General features: G+C 38.9%; 1 protein-coding gene across 25 annotated transcripts in view; it reads left to right on the top strand.

The window, feature by feature from the left end:
* Window positions 1-17600, top strand: part of LOC129764935 (protein muscleblind) — a 799891-nt gene that overhangs the window by 432056 nt on the left and 350235 nt on the right. The gene's annotated exons all lie outside the window — the stretch shown is intronic.

Here is a 17600-nt window from a genome sequence, read left to right as displayed (position 1 = left end):
AGAACACGTGACTTGATCAACGACTTTTCTTCTCCCTGTGAATTGTTCGGCACCCGCATCTTAGCCCTTGGATGGAGATTGAAAGAAGAAAGTTGCTTGACTAGATTCTATTCACGTGTCGAGTAAATATAGCGAGTGATGGAACGAAAATTATATGACAGGATGCATCGGTCGCATTTTTATCTTCCAACCAATGGATTCGTTGAGTCAGCTTGAACCTATCCGAGCGTTCGCTTCGCTCCACTTGGCCCGGAGTGAAGAGGCCCATCACTTAAGACGTGAACTTTTCCAATTAGTTTTTCTTGTGGCTTGTGCAGCTTGTACCGTGCAGTTCCACAGCTGGACAGTTTCAAGATATCGAGAGCGACGATCCCATCGAACTCCGGAAAACGTGAAACGGGCGCTCCACGAGCGCAATTTGAAGTGAACTCCACCTTTTTAACCACGGGCAATTGACTGGCATTGTGATAATAAAACATTGATCGTTTGACCCAAACCAACAACTCTCTTATCTTTCGGAACAATCCTCCAGAAAATCGTCTGACATCTCCCAGAGGGGGCCTTGTCGTATCGCTTCAGCGGATCTGCCAAAGCCAGGACTTTCGGCATTTAGTCCTAGCCACACGTCGCTGGCGTTAAACCTTCCGGTTTGGTTATCGGTGCCTGCAGCGGTGGAAAATCCCATTCTCTTTCTGCCAATGTGTCAAAACAGGCTGAATGCTGCTGCTGTTGCTGCTGTTAGCCGATTGCAACCCGTGCTGGCCCCAAAACAACAACAACAACAACAGCAACGACATCAATGGCAGCAAAAAAGCGAAAAGCATAGATGCATGGAGTGGAAAATAACTTCCAATCGATTCATTTCAGCAGATATACCCGGGGTGGTGGCAGAACACAGGACCCCATCCAGGAGGATCAGGATTCATTGGCACGCGGCAGTTTCAAATCCGACAACGAGTTCGGACCGATATAAGGGGTACATATTTATCCGACAGCATCGATATGACTCTCATTCCTCTTCGGAGCGGGGATTTTCCCATTCGGAAATGCGACAGGTATCCCGGTTATATGATTCCCAGTGGGGCGCGGTGGCGAATGGGACGCGGGCGTGTGTTGTGGAGCAAAAAGTTGAAACGAACTTTTGAATAATGAACCAAAAATAAATCAACTTTAGGGGAATAAATTTGTTAAGCTGATAGTTCAATTATTCAAACAGGTTGCGAAACGAGGCTCGGGTTCGCCACAAGTGAAAAGGATACGCGGGGATGAGAGCAGACTTTCAAACAGGTGCTCGTCGGATCCAGCGTTTCCGGCAGGGCCCCTCCGATTAGAGTACCCAGCAGGAGAATTCAAGAGGATACTGCGACAATTTGCATTTTGCGTCTAATTGAATCATCATACGAAGCTGGGCCGTATTTCGCATCGCGTGCTCCCTCCGAAGTACCAGAGGAGACTTCAAATCACTTTGAACGGCTTTACCATAAGTCCTTTGTGAGTCGAGTGACTAATTATTGGCTACAAGTGGTGAGGGAAGTTACAAATTCAGGCGGTGCAAGCGATGGAAGATTATCATTATTTAAACAGCATCAACCAACGCAAACGGAGTGCGGTAGCAGCGAATGTGCCACTTTCGCAATCCGTGATTTCATGAGACAATTTTCAATCCTTGCACGGTTCACACTCTTCACCTCGGTATAACAAGAGCTCCACTATATATATATATATATATATATATATATATATATATATATATATATATATATATATATATATATATATATATATATATATATATATATATATATATATAGCCCAACATCTATATGTATATATGCCATTATCTCTGTAACACGGTTTTCCACTTTTCCACTCTATTTCGCGCTTCACTGTTCGCAGCTCGTTCAATCTGGAGCCATTATTATGATTTATCACTTTGCACATCTTCTCCACTTGTGCCGCCACACCAGTTACCAGGTGATAAGAAAAACGACGATAGCAGCAGAAGAAGAAGGTAGTTGAAGGGAAGCGACACGCGAGGTTCTTATCCGTAATTGCTCACCGTAAAGAACGGCGGGAACGCTCCGGAACGCGCGCTCCCGGAACGGGATGAACCGTGTTTTTCCAGCCACTTTGAAGCGCGGTTGATTATTCAAGACGGCGCTGACATTGTGTCAGTCATAGTGCCCGTGAAGGAGCACATTCACGTGGATTGATTTACATTTTGACAGATTGGAGAGAACTATCGATGGATGATCGAAAGCTCGCAGTGAAGCACTGCCTAATTTTATTTGCGTAATAATCTTTTTTTTTTACTTTCTCCTTTCGTTTCAGGTAAGAGAGCATTTCTCGGAATCATCCCTAAAGTAGTGATGTGAGTATAGTATTAAAGTACAGTTCGTCAGAACAAGAATGGAAATGTACCCAAAATTAAACTATTAGCTGAAAAGATTGCACTTTTTGGTGAAACAGCCATTCTACAGCGTTTATTTTTAATCAGATCCTTAACATGCCGAAGGTAAGAAACTCTTCGGAATCTCTTAGAATGTTTGACATGTACTCTGGACTCAATCAACGATCTTTTATATCCTTCAGAGCCTGACAAAGTATTTGGCCCTTATAATATATGCTAACTTTATGAATCGTTCTTAAGAACGAGTACTTCATTTCGAAAAGTAGTTCATCTTAGGGCGGCAATGACAGCAACCGATGCGGAACACATTTTCATCTTCACTTTTCACCCGAAGAACACAGCTGAGACCGCTGTAAAATACCCTCTTCATATCCGGCTCGAAACGTTCTGCACTTTGGGGCCACCTTATACCCGGAAAAATGCTCGACTTCGTGAAGGTTGAATGATCGATCGGAAATGGTTACCAATATGCCTGAAATCGCTCCTAAATTCACATAAGCTCTCTTCCGGCAAAAAAAAACAAATACGCAAATATAAAAATTAACTATCAGCTTGCCTGATTGCTGTCTAGCGTGAAACTAAAAATTGAAAAGTAGTAGGTCCGAATTATATGGTGTGTACATTAAAACATCCCAAACAAGCTCTCGGCATTGTGTGGCCTTGCGTTGTCCTGATGGAACACAACACCTCTTCGGTTGGCCAATTCTGAACGTTTCTGGTCAATCGCTAGCTTCAAACGGTCCATTTGTTAACAGTAGAGATCATTATTTAGTGTATTGCACTGAAAAAAAATTGAAAAAAGGTTTTAAAAAAAATTTAAAATAAATTAAATTGCACGTATTTTACTGTGGCAGTGTTGGCACCATAAACATCAATCACAATTTCAGCGGCCTGGCTTGCATTTTTGCATTTATAAAATAAAAAGTGTAAAATGTACCGAATTTTCTTTTTGTTGGCCTCCATTGTTAACACCCTGTAACTAATAACTGAATGGAACAAACAAAAAACACCAAAAGAATTTTTTTTAGCGTGAAATGCCACCTTCACAATGAGCCTAAACTTGAAATTGTACGATCAATATTATGCGAGATATTGATCACTAAAGCTAGCCAACGAGAAAATAATGGATAACTTTTTCCCCAACCCAATAATAACGTTCCAGATCTATACACTTTTTCCACTCGAAACATTGAAACGGATTCTTATATTGGAAGGACTGGCGTAGTTTTACGTCAAACTGAAATAGAACTATACCTTTTCAGATAAAGCTGTACATGTGGTTACAGTGCGAACACTCAGGAGAAAAGATGTATTCCAAGTTAAGCTCCGCAGTCAACAGTACTTAGCCTGACAGTTAATTCGGAAATTGTCAAATTGACTCTTTGTTCCTTTGTTCGCGTCGCTCAGTTCTGGCACGAGGTGTATTGGCGAAAATATAAAAGCGAACAGAAAATAAGCTGCTTGTTTTTCTGCCGATGTGTAGATTGGTTGCAGTCAATGCACATTGCACCGAGCGAGAGTGTAAAAGACGGTATTTTCGAAAAATTCACGCAAACCATCGGCTCTTTTCAGATCGACAAAAATCTGAGATTATATTGATAAATAGGTAATTTGAAAAAAAAGTAGTTCTACGTTAGCAATGTGGTTGTATCAGGGACACAACCATTCTAAGTTTGTCAATAGTATGTGTTATCGATTGAACAGCTTTCTTCAAATGGGATGTTCTACAGTAGACATTCGAATATTAAAGTGAATATTCATGAAACTTAATAATTTAATTTTCTTGGGTAGAAAGTGCTATAACCAAGTTATAACCAAAGTTTAAACAAAGAGGAAAATATTGTATCGGATCATTGTTCATAAATGTTCCATAAACTCAATTGGACATTGACTCGAGGAGGTCGGACAGATATATCTCAGTCAAGGTTATTCAGAGATGCGAGCTACGAATCCACAAAAAAATCCCTCACATCATTTGGTTATGAATGAAAACCTATTGTTACATTCCTTAAAATTTAGTATCTTGTTTCTTGTTTCTATTGTCAAAAAAAAATAATATAGTAAAATATCATCTCGATAGCATCATTTGCAGATAGATTCAGCTCTCTTTTGAATATTTATCAGTTTTTAGGTTTCTAATTACCTAGTTCTTCATGCACGAAGAAAGTCATGTAGTCCATCTGTGCTACCTGGCTCTCAAACCGAAATACAATTAATTTTTTAAATTTTTTGAGATATGATTTTTCAAAGTTATCCAAAAAAAACAAATTTTCCCCTTTTTTCCACTACAAAAATTCATAACTTTTGAACTATTGGACCGATTCTTTTCAACCAGAATCCAGAATAAAATTTTCCCCGAGTGTGATATTTTTTCAAAGACGATTCAGTTCAATATATCGAACATCTAAATCGGTTCAGTGGTTCAAAAGTTATGAATTTGAAAAAATTTAAATTCGAAAAAAGTAAGTTTTGGATAAAAGGGGAAACATGCTTTTTCGGACCACCGGTTAACTTTGAAAAATCACATCTCAGAAACGAAAAAAATGGCATCGCTGATATCAAGATATGTTATGTAGAGAATCCTCAGCTTTCCAAAAAAAATATTAAAAATTATAGGAGGTTGTGTCCAAGATACGACCGCATTGTTGACGTAGAACTACGCTGTTATATTATAAAAGTCGCTTGTTTAAACCTTCGAATATTATTCTATAATGCTGTAAAATTTTAGAAACAACTGCTTAGTAGAACAATCTCTGAAATGTTTTTTCATTGTAGAATCAGTTGACGATAATTGAGTGATGATTCATTCTTGCCTTCGCAGAACAATACACTAGCTGATCGTATGTCGCAATTTATTTCATGTCAATGCATTGAAAATTTACCTCGAACGCTATTCCGGAGGCCTTTTTCGCAATTGACATTTCTCGGTTACAATCGATTATACCAATATATCTTTGGCACCGCGAGGAAACAACAACAATAACAACACTTGCATGCATCAAATATCATGCTACATGTTATTTAGTATTGCCTCAGTGGAATTGCACCTCCAGGCATCGTTCGTACAACGTAAACCAAGCGCCAAACAAGCGTTCACCATAGCATGCATACAGAGCCATACATTGGTGGCTTGAAACTACTAGGAATATAAACACTTCTCATCATTTTGCGCTATTCTCAAAAGAAACACTTCTGTTTATATTACTGTATGGGAAAATAGAAACGCTTAAAGTTTTCATGAATTTTAACCATTTACAAACCAAGGGATTGTAATGTATAGCATATTAAACAAATCTTAGGGAATTTCCGATTCGTTTAGTATGTAAATCGCCAAAATCCGTTCGCGGCAAAAATAGTTATTAACGTTAACTTTATTTCATAAAAACGTGACCTGTTTTCTGATTTGGCACCCTTAATGAAAGACGTAGTTCTACGTCAAAATATAGCACTCCCTAGTATAAAGACATAAAAACAATGAAAAACGACTGCAATAAATAATTACGAGAATAAAATCAATATTGCTGGCAAGTTTTATATATTTTATTATATCTAAATCGGTTCAGTGTTCCAAAAGTTATGAATTTTCGAAAAAAGTCATTTTTGAGAAAAAGTGGAAAAACTTTGACGGCTGCGCGACACTAGTAAATGAAGTCCGATTGAGCTGATATTTTGCATAAAGTGGTTTTTCGTGGAAATCAACATTTTTAATCAAGTTCGCTTTGAAAATTCGAGGGTCATTTTTCCCATACATCCATTGGCACTCTAATGTACAAGTATGCAGACAGAAAAGCGCATATCAGTCTCAGACTATGATTTTGAAAAGTTGGGCAAAAATCATTTCACTCATTTTCTTTAAAAACTATCGCTTTGGGTTAATGGATTTGCCCAAATTTTCCTATTGAATTTTAGCACACTCCTCGTTTGATAATAATCGTAGTTCTCTAACTGTTTTGAACTGCCGTCCGCTCCAACAAAAATGATTTATGTTTTTTTATTCAGGCTTAGACTTTTCAGCCGGGTCTTTTCAGGGGGATCCTGGTCTGCAAAAACGAAAAAAAATTTTTTTTTTGTTTTTTTGCATGTTTGGGATGCTTATGGCCTAAGAAATGTTTTTTTCTGAAAGGATTTTTCAATATTTCATTTCGTTGGAAAGTTAGAGCCAAAAGTATGAAATAACCTCATGGGATATAGTATTGCTGTGTGAATTTTTAAACCCGTTTTTCTCGAAGCCATGTTTTTTCAACTGGTGGTATCGATATGTTTTGTTTGCTCCCGAGGACTGAGAATATAACTGTTCTCTGGGCCTTTTTGTCACCTAAATTATGGAAATAAGTTATAAGATTTAATGAGCAATTTGGCTCTTCTTCTTCTTCAATGGCACTAACGTTCCTAGAGGAACTTCGCCGTCTCAACGTAGTATTACTTGCGTCATTTTTATTAGTACTTAGTTGAGATTTCTATGCCAAATAACACGCCTTGAATGCATTCTGAGTGGCAAGCTCTAGAATACGCGTGATCACAGTGCAAGTCGGAGGAAATTTCTTTGACGAAAAATTCCCCCGACCAGAACGGGAATCGAACCCGAACACCCGGCATGTTAGTTATGACGCTAACCACTCGGCCACTCCGTTTTTTAATTTTTTTTGTTTCTTCCATATACATCTCATATTGAATGCAAATAATGGTGACAACATATTTTGTTTACCAATCCGAAAATACTGCGTCTACTACTACACTATATATGTATCTTATTGCGGAGTGATAAACAGGCGAATTGAATCCAATAATGGTCCCACTTTAACAATGTGGTCGTGCCTTGAATACCACTCTCATATAAATATTTGCTTAAAAAAAATAATCACTTCTTTACGAAGAAGTTATGTTCGTCTTCTAAATCATATAGAAAAACATGTGGGTAAGACGGATAGCGGCGACAAGATGAACATGCGGTTAATTTGACTAGTCAACTGTTAAATTTCATATCTATCCATTTGTTATTCTATGATACTTGAGGTACTCTATAATGTTGAAGACCTACCAAAAGTAACCAAAGTGAAAACCGAAAACCGTAAGTAATTTTGCGTACGAAAGTAATTTTTGCGACTTCGAATTTCGGGTGGTTTAGTTTCAACCACGCAAAATTTGTTTCACTGTTGGTTATATTGTGGTTACATCGATACATCGATGTGATGTTAATAATGTACTGAATAGATAAATTAATATGTACTGGTACTGGTGGGTTAAGAAGGACAGCCTATAGGGGTGTAAGTATCCATTTCTGACAACTGAATCCAATAACAAATGATACCTTCACATGAAACTCGAGTTTTTGGATACGTATGCGAATATAACTCCAATTTTATAATCTGTGTCTGATGTTAAATGTGTATATCAAAGTGTGAAAAATTGTTAATTTCAACTGATACGAAGAAGAAGAATGAGATCTGAAAGTGAAGCTCTGCGTCTAGAAGTTGAAATAGGAATTTTTATCTTGTACTTGAAATGTTTTGTTTGAAAACTATATTTGGATTTTGATTCCGAACCTTGAATCAAAATCATAACTTAAATCTCGTTTCAAAATGTATGCCATTTATGTCATTAATATTCTAATGAAGATCAGGAAAACTTTTTTACCATGCTTCCTCCGTATTATTTCGATTCTCATAAAGCAGCTAAATGATCGTTTTGGGCGTTTTTCCAGCAAAGGGAATTCAAATATTCAAATTTTCCATTGAATTATCACAAATTTCAACATATACACCGATAAAATTTAAAAAAAACATAGTTTCGTTCCTGGTGCTGTCGGAACGGCTTCCAGTGGAACCAAATTTACCGAAGATTGTTTGGTCCATTTCCTACGGAAACAATTTATTTATGACGCCCCAAAAAGCGCGCCTCAAAGCCTCAACAGCTATAAATAACTTGAAACTTCCGACCAAGTCCCATCAATAATTCTCGCCTCGCCTCTGGAGTCTAATTTAGCAAGCCTCTTTCGTCACGTTCGCACAAAGTAGCACCGCTACTAATTCACTCCTTAACGTTTCCAAATGAAGGAAAACGACGCTGAGATAGTATTTTTTTTTCTACCTCTGCTGGAGCACTCGGATAACTCCTCTATCTGCGCCAAGACATCCGTGTATCATTAGCGCAGCTCAAGAGCAATTACACCGCCGAAAAGCCGTACGCAAATGCTCGCCTTATTTAATGCAACTTTGAAATACTTTTGGAATATTGTTTAATCTTCTTTCCAAAGACAACAGCAGCAGAAGCAGATGGAAACGCAACGACAAGTGTAAACAAGTGTGCACCCACCATCCGATTCGACTGGAAAGTAGGAAAATGAATAAATATTTCCTTAAGAGAATTATTAATTACGAAAATTTGTTTTAATTTAACTTTTTCCCGCTCCCACGTTCGCCAAACCTCTCCACCACCAACGACGACGACGACGACGCCAACGAGAGTGGGTGCAACACGAAGATGTCGAGAGCAGCATTGTCATCGCAGCCACGGATCGGACCAAGGGACTTGCTGGATGGTTATTTTACCACTCCTCATTTTTTATCACCTCCCTGGCGTTCTAACGGCAACCAAATTAGTTGGGTTGGACTTTTGAGTACTCGCGCGACTGTTGCATGATACTATTTTTCATAACTCCGTCATTTTCCCTCCGCCATCATCAGTTCTGTCGTTGATCCTTGCGGCCACTCCGTTCCGTTCGAGGGAGTTTTCTCTCGCGCCCTCCCAAGAACCGTCTCATTTTCTGGCGGGAGCGTAATAAGAAACAAATGTTTTTCGTACTTAAGCTGTAATTAAGCACAAATTATACTATAATCGACCATCCGTCCCGAGTAGCGTCGTGTCGTCCTTTATGGTGGTGTAGCGGCAGCGGCTAGGCGCGGTTCTTTGGCAACGCAGATATGCTTGCCGCTGCTGCAATAAATAAAAATGCGACTAACTTTTGTCGTTTTCCATTACTTTTTTTTTTGCGCGCGCTCGTCGGATAGCCGGAAGGATGGCGCTGTTGTAGAGAGATCCTGTTGCTCACTGATACCGCCCACAACGAGGACCAACGTCGTGCCCCGTCGATGCGGGTGGAGAGGTCTGCCTGATATCGGATGGCACACCGCAAGCGAACGTGGCCCTGCCTATGCTGCTCTAGCCCGGAAGCTGCTCCCGGGCTGCGAGATCCACGCGGAAAAACCGCGGCGACTATTGCAGTCGAGAAACGTGAGACAATGGCTGGCCCGTACCATGGGGGGGGGTCATGCGGGGGAGGGGGCGCGGACAGAGATGGGCGTGGTATGGCAAATGCAATTATAATTTGCATAAGCTTTTACGAGCATTTTATTACTGTTATTTCGCTCTCGTCGTCCTCGTCGTTTGGCGTCGACCATTCGGTGGGATGTTGTTTGAATGCGCGCGGTTTTTCCTTCGTTTTGCCTTTCGTCGCGAGGAAGTGTTAACAGGGCTCTTAGCGCGGAGATAACGGTTGGAATTGTTTATGTAATTTATGCATTTATGAGGTTTGTAAGAACTAGCTGCGAAGGTAATACTCGCCGGATATTGGAGTCGGTTTGGTGGGAGGACCATTGCCAGCATTTGTCACCGAAATGAAATACAAAAAAAAAGTGATAAAATGCTAGGTGCTATAAAATCATAAATCCGATTGAGAAGGCAATGGCACCAGCATGAAGTATCTTATTTTTGCTGGGTTCTCTGCATGCATAAAACGTTTTACCACCCGAATCATAACCGAATGATGCAATGAAGCTACAGTCTTAGTTTATGTAAGGAATTGAATACGTACACTCGATGTATATTTGGGTGTGAACCAACACGATTAAATTTAACAGCGAAGTTACATCACACCTTCAATTGTTATCTATTCAAAACTATAATGTTTATGTGTGAAATATATAATATGGGTTTTACGATAACTCGATTTTGTGGAATATCTCACTAACATAAAATAGATGTTGTTACGATGATTCAAAATCCAAATTTCGAATTCGAAATTTCAGAATTCCACATTCCAATAACTTCATGCAAATTCATGATTCTAGATTCTCGATTCAAATTTCATAATTTAGAATTCCATTCACAATTCTTTGGATGCAGATCCTGATGCCGCGTTTAAGACTTCATACGTATATTTAGTTGGCGGATTCTTCTTGGATGGCACTAACGTTCCCACTGGAACTTTGGCCTTCTCAACGTAAGTATTACTTGCGTCAATTTTATTAGTAGTACTTAGTTGAATTTCTATGCCGGATAAAACGCCTTGAATGTGTTCTGGAATGGTAGGCTCTAGAATATGCGTGACCACAGTGTAAAAGCCGGAAGAAATTCCTTTGACGAAAAATTCCCCGGCCAGAACGGGAATCGAACCCGAGCCCCCGGCATGATAATGTGGGACGCCAAGCACTCGACCACAGGAGCACTTTAGTTGGTGGGTTATAGCTTTTAATTACAGAATAGGAATCAGATTCCAAATATGATTTTCAAAACATATCAAGTGAAAGATGAAGATTTAAATTTCGTCTTTTGGGGCATACAAATACAATACAAGAATTATGATTACTGATTCCTAATTAGTGATTCTTGTTTCTCATTACAATTTCCATACGAGGATTCCGGATAAGACTATGAAATTCCCTTTCATACTCCAGATTCCCGACTCAGTTTCTAATATCAGATCTCAGAATTTTACTCAAAATTAGACGCAAATGTCGTAAGTAGATTACAAATGCAATCTCCAGAAAAAAAAATCAAAAATTGTTTCGGATCGAATGCATTCTGAGTGGCAAGCTCTAGAATGCGGGTGATTGCAGGATATGCAAGTCGGAGGAAATTTCTTTGATGACAAATTTCTCCGTCCAGAATGGAAATCGAACTGAACCCCCGGCATGTTAGTTGTGACGCCAACCACTTTCGAATTCTGAATTCTGCTAGACTCCAAATTCTGACTTCCAGATGTTGGTTTCACATCGAGATTTCAGACTTCAGATGTAGATTCTAACGTTGGCTTCAGATGGCAGATTTCAACACGTTGTTTCTAGTACTTCGTCGAATTTCGAACCGGTAATCCATGACCAAAACTTTGAATTTGCCATACTCCGGATTCCACAATTAATTCCCGATGCTTGATACAGAAAATGACATTGAATGAAAATGAATTTGAAAATTGAGAATGTTTGAAACATGGCATAGAGCTCATCGAATTTCTTGAAGTTTTAGAATAAATATTCCAAATGAAAATTCCAGACCACACATTTCAAACTTATGAGCTATTGGAGATTTTTCTCCAAATCCAATTTTCAAATTTCCATGTTTTTTTGTTCATGAGATGAACAATTCAATAACTGTAAAATATCAAGCGTTATCTAAACGCCCTAACTTTCAAGTTTTGATTGGCACGATTTACGGTTTCCCCAACACAGGCTTCAAAATCGATGTACCTGTGGACATCCGCTTTGCAAATATACATGCAAGTCGGGGGTATTTTTGTTCCCACGGGCTGTGTTTCCCTAACACGGACTTCTAAATTAATGTGCCTGGGGGAATCCGCTTTGCAAATACATGCAAGTCGGGGGGTTTTGTAAACATTCTGAACCCAAACCGGTCATGACGGTTTTGGTTTGCTTGCTCGTGTATTACGAGGTGTGAATCGAAGCAGAGTTGTCTCGTTCTGCAAGCGGTGAGTAAACACAAGGCAGCAGACAAACTTTTTCTGTCACACGACGCTGTTCAATTACAAATGAGATTAAAATTTAAGGCCGATCCCATATTTATAGATCTTTTTGATGTCAATGTTTGTGTTTAAGCTATTGAAATTAAAAAAAACGTCGCGAAAACTAAAAAAAAATTGATAAGAAGTGTAGTTGCGTCGTTTTTTCCCTAGCTTCCATCAAAACGATTTTCTTTATTTGAAGCATACGTTATCTGGAATCCACGACTAGAATCTAGTCCCAAATTTAGAATCTGACTCCGAAACGGTAATCCGACTAACAATTTACAATATGAACATTAGGGTGACAGCGAAAATGGTCATGTCAAATTTCAAAAACCGACCACGTACATTTCGTTTATTGGCCCAAAAACGATCTGTGCAAAGTTTCAGCTCAATCGGACGTGATTAAGGGGTGACTCAAAGCGCCCAAAGTTTTGATTTTTTGATCCTCGAAAATCTTCCAAGGGGGAGTGAAGGAAATTTTGAAAATCGATTTTTTTTCGATGCCAAATGACTTTAAAATGCATAAAACGTCGAGATCTGGTGTTATTTTGAAAAAACATTTTTGGCCGAAAATCGACTTTTTGGGACTTGGCCTGAGTGGCCAAAAAATCAAAACTTTAAGTGCTTTGAGGCACCCCTAAATCATGTCCGATTGAGCTGAAATTTTGCACAGGTCATTTTTTAGGACCAATAAACAAAATGTACATGGTCGGTTCTTTAAATTTGATAATTTTTTTTTCCATACCGTCATTGCCTCTTGAGCCAAGTCCCAAAAGGTCGATTTTCGGCCAAATTTTTTTCTTCGAGATGACACCAGATCTTGACGTTTCATGCATTTTCAAATCATTTGCGCCGAAAAAATTTCGATTTTCCAAATTTCCGAGGATGAAAAAATCAAAACTTTGAGCGTTTTGAGGCACCCCTAAATCATTTCTTAACAGATCGGAAAGATGTGTTCATCAATTGATTATATATATATATATATATATATATATATATATATATATATATATATATATATATATATATATATATATATATATATATATATAATTTTCCCTATGGGAATTATTTCCCATACATTTGTTCTGCATTGTGTGCTAACCCTACCCGTATTTCGAATACTTAAAACTCGAACATTTCTTAACAGATCGGAAAGATGTGATATATATATATATATATATATATATATATATACAATCAATTGATGAACACATCTTTCCGATCTGTTAAGAAATGTTCGAGTTTCAAGCATTCGAAATACGGGTAGGGTTAGCACACAATGCAGAACAAATGTATGGGAAAAAGGAAGTTCTCCCAGTTTTCATGAATTTAAACCATTTAGGGATTAGCAAATTGTAATGTATAGCATATCAAACAAATATTAGAGAATTTCCGATTCGATTGTTATGCAAATCATGAGAATTCGTTTACAGTGAAATTAGTTATTACCGTTAACTTTATTTCATAAAAACGTGATCTTTTTTCTGATTTGGCACCCTTCCTGAAAGACGTAGTTCTACGTCAAAAAATATTATCTAACAATACAAGTCTCTATGGAAAAGTCCGTGTTATAGAATTTTTCTTGGTTTTTTGTGTTCATTATTTCGTCATACTACATCTTTCATTTTTGTACTGGGGTGATTTTTTTCCCTCGAGAACGAGGGCGTCACGTTCGAAGTACAACTAGAAATTTATGATTTAATAATTCTCTGTTATCTGTACTTCTGATGCGTTATACCACATGAAGTAGATCTAGCGCAGAATATATGCAAACCAAAGGACCATCTCTGATTACGTTGTGACCAGGCTCAATGCACTGGTAATTCTGTTCGCTGTTGAAAGGAACAGTCTAGTCGAAATGGCCATTAAGAAGGTTTTATTAAATCCATTGATTAAAAATTTGATACTGAAGAATTGCAATACTATGGGAAAATCGACGAACGAGGAGATTCACCAGTATTGAACCAGATTTAGATAGATTGGTAGAAAATCACCAGGTTCTTCCGTGACACTGAATTTTTGATGTTTTTTTATCTTTACTTTGCGATTTTCTACGATTACTACAAGCAATTTGTATTTGTGATTAATTTGTATTAATAACTGTTAATTACACTTGATACTCACCGAATTTTATGTCTATTTATTTTGTTTTATTTCGTTGAGAAAATTATGTCAGGTCACTTAATTCTTTATAAGGCCGTGAAAACTATATTACCATCCACAATATTATTATTTCAATATTTTGCTTAACCAAAGACTTCTGAAGGTATCTGGCAATACTCCAATTTTTTACAGCTGCTAGAAAAATACGATATTAATTTGCGAGTCATTTTATGTACAAAATAGTTAAAAAAAATTTCGTTGCTCTAGAAATGTTGTTTTAATTTTTGCATAACCAAATGCGCAATAAAGTGAGCTGTGAGCAACGACAAATATATTGCCACATTTCTTCATCTGTTTCAATAGTTTACTTTTTATCAATGGTTTATGTTCTCTGAAGTTTGAGTCGATTCCTTGCCTAATTTACACGGTCTTCTAAAGGGTTAACGTACAGCAAAGGTTTTCAATTGTTAAGTATTTCGTATGATAGAAGAAGTTTGGCTATGGGGGGTCTGAGGTATCACTTCATTCTGAAAAAGGGGTCTATTGCCCAAAATAGTTTGAGAATCCCTGATCTATATATTATTAGTTTGTTTGTCTTGTCCCCTCATCTCACCGTCGCTCACCCTCGACAGATAGTCGAACACCAGATGCTATCCCTGGTCATTATGCACTGTAGCATTGCGTGCGGCAACTCTCGGTTGAGACAACGATGCCGCATATCCATATCCCTAACCTGACCTGTCCCACAAAAATTGTTGCCCCCCTAACCTCGAGTAAACCGCGAGTATATACAAAGCTTGAATTAGCGGAATTATATACAGCTATTCCATGCCGAACCGATATAGTGGTTCTCAGATATTCGTGAAAAGTGATAGTTTTGTTCCATGTTGCAAAATATTAGACCCGTATTTTTTTCATTTTTTCATTAATAATTCAATAAATATTATAAATTTTATTTTATAAAATAAATATAATAAATAAATATAAAATGTTATAAATGTAAATACGAGTCAAACATTTTGCGATAAGGTACACAACTACCAATTGTAACGAAAATCTGAGAACAGGATGGAATTGTAGTACATGTACATTTGCAATGTAACATGAATTTGTTTCATTTTTGATTATGGATTACTGTTGATTTTCGGAGTCTATTTTTATTTTATGTACAAATGTATGTACTTGTTATGTATGTATTTTTGATTTAAAATGAAATATTAGGCTGTCAAAAAAGTCCTGCGGTATTTTTTTTTTTTGAATTTCCATTTGTTCATAAAATTAGTTACAATCATCTGTTTTAAGTCAAATATGCGCCGTTTTGTTCGATGACTTGTTCCCAACGAGATGCCAACTTCATAATACCCCTGTTATAGAAGCTCGCTTCCTTATTGGCAAAAAACTCGGATAGCCAATTTTCACAGGCCTCTTTTGTGGCTAACTTCTGACTACCTAGCTCGTTCGCCATGGACAAAAACAGGTGGTAGTCACTTGGTGCAAGGTCCGGACTATACGGCGGATGCAAAAGAACCTCCCATCCGAGTTCCCGGAGCTTCTGGCGCGTCACCAAAGAAGTGTGTGGGCTGGCGTTGTCCTGATGGAAGACAATGCGGCCTCTGTTTATCAAAGATGGCCTCTTCTTCATGAGTGCTATCTTCAAGCGGTCCAGTTGTTGGCAGTACAGGTCCGAGCGTTTGACCATAGGGAAGCAGCTCATAATAGATTATTCCTTGACAATCCCACCAAACACACATCAGAACCTTCCTGGCCGTTAATGAGGGCTTGGCCACCGTCTGAGCCGCTTCAGCGGGCTTCGACCATGACTGTTTGCGCTTCACGTTCTCGTAAGTGACCCACTTTTCATCGCCAGTCACCATCCGCTTCAGAAACGGGTCGATTTTGTTGCGATTCAGCAGCGATTCACATGCGTCGATACGGTCAAAGATGTTTTTTTTTGCGTCAACGTGTGTGGCACCCATACATCGAGCTTCTTTGTGAATCCAAGCTTCTTCAAATGGTTAATAACGGTTTGATGACTTATTCCCAGCTCTTGGCCGATGCTACGGCTGCTACTATGCCGGTCTTTCTCGGGTAATTCAGCGATTTTGTCGCAATTTTCGACGACAGGCCTTCCGGAGCGTGGCGCATCTTCGACGACCTCTACACCAGAACGAAAACGTTGAAACCATCGTTGTGCGGTGGAAATGGAAACTGTATCGGGTCCATAAACTGCACAAATTTTATTGGCAGCTTGAGATGCATTTTTGCCTTTGTCATAGTAGTACTGTAAAATATGTCGGATTTTCTCTTTATTTTGCTCCATATTAGCGACACTATAACTCACGAACGACTTAAACAAACAAAACACTGTCAAGGACTTATAGCGCGCAAAAATACCTTTCCAACAAGCTATAGTATGACTCGATACAATGAATACAACTAGAACTACGCGCTTACAACGACACCTCGCGGAAATATCGCAGGACTTTTTTGACAGCCTAATATAAAGGTAAAAAAATGCATTTTGAATGATGAACCATGTTACATATTTCATAAATTTGGAGCCGATCTGGTTGAATTTATATGGATTTTTATTAAAATAATTGATTCCTTATACGGCTTTTCGCTTTGCGGCCAAGTTTTGTGGAACGGGCCGTGAAGCGAGGTATGGGTGTTTATAAGCACGGACTCTGGATAATAAATAAAATAAATAAAAAAAAAATAAAAAAATTAAATTAAAATGGTTCTCAAATGGGGATCAACACTAGGGTAGGAGCCTGCCCGTTGGTCTCAAATGTTCCTATCTCACGCCTCCACGAAGATCATATGACGACATTTTTAGATCGGGCGTGAACTGGAAACACACACCTGGTCTTGGCTCCGAGAACGGGTGTCGAAAGTGGCTAAGTGAGGGGGTGCGAGCGAGTCAGAGCGCTATATCTCTCCCGGGGAAGGCCTCCCGGGTCATGGAGGCCTTGCCAACCCGCTGTCTCCCGGGCAAAGGAGATACACCCAATAAAATGGAGCTACGATCACGAAGAGTAATTAGAATGCGATCACCCGAGGAGGGTCCCCGAACTGGAGCTGGTCCTGGAACGGGCGTAAGAGCGAGCGACCAGCGGCTGGAGGGCGATGTGCAAGAGCGGGCCACCAGCCGGGTTCAACCCGAAGAGCTACCGCCACACGGAAACAGCAGCCATCGACACCACCAACGAAACGCTGCGCCTACGAGGCGTGTTGCGACTGTCAGACGACAGTCGTCCACACTTGTGGGTACTACTCGGCGACGGATCATGTGAACACACGAAATGAACGAATTCGTGATCCGCGCCTATTACATCTGCACTGCTT

Source organism: Toxorhynchites rutilus, chromosome 2 (genome assembly GCF_029784135.1).
Source record: "Toxorhynchites rutilus septentrionalis strain SRP chromosome 2, ASM2978413v1, whole genome shotgun sequence".
Lineage (NCBI taxonomy): Eukaryota > Metazoa > Arthropoda > Insecta > Diptera > Culicidae > Toxorhynchites > Toxorhynchites rutilus.
This window is presented reverse-complemented; position numbering and strand designations above follow the sequence as displayed.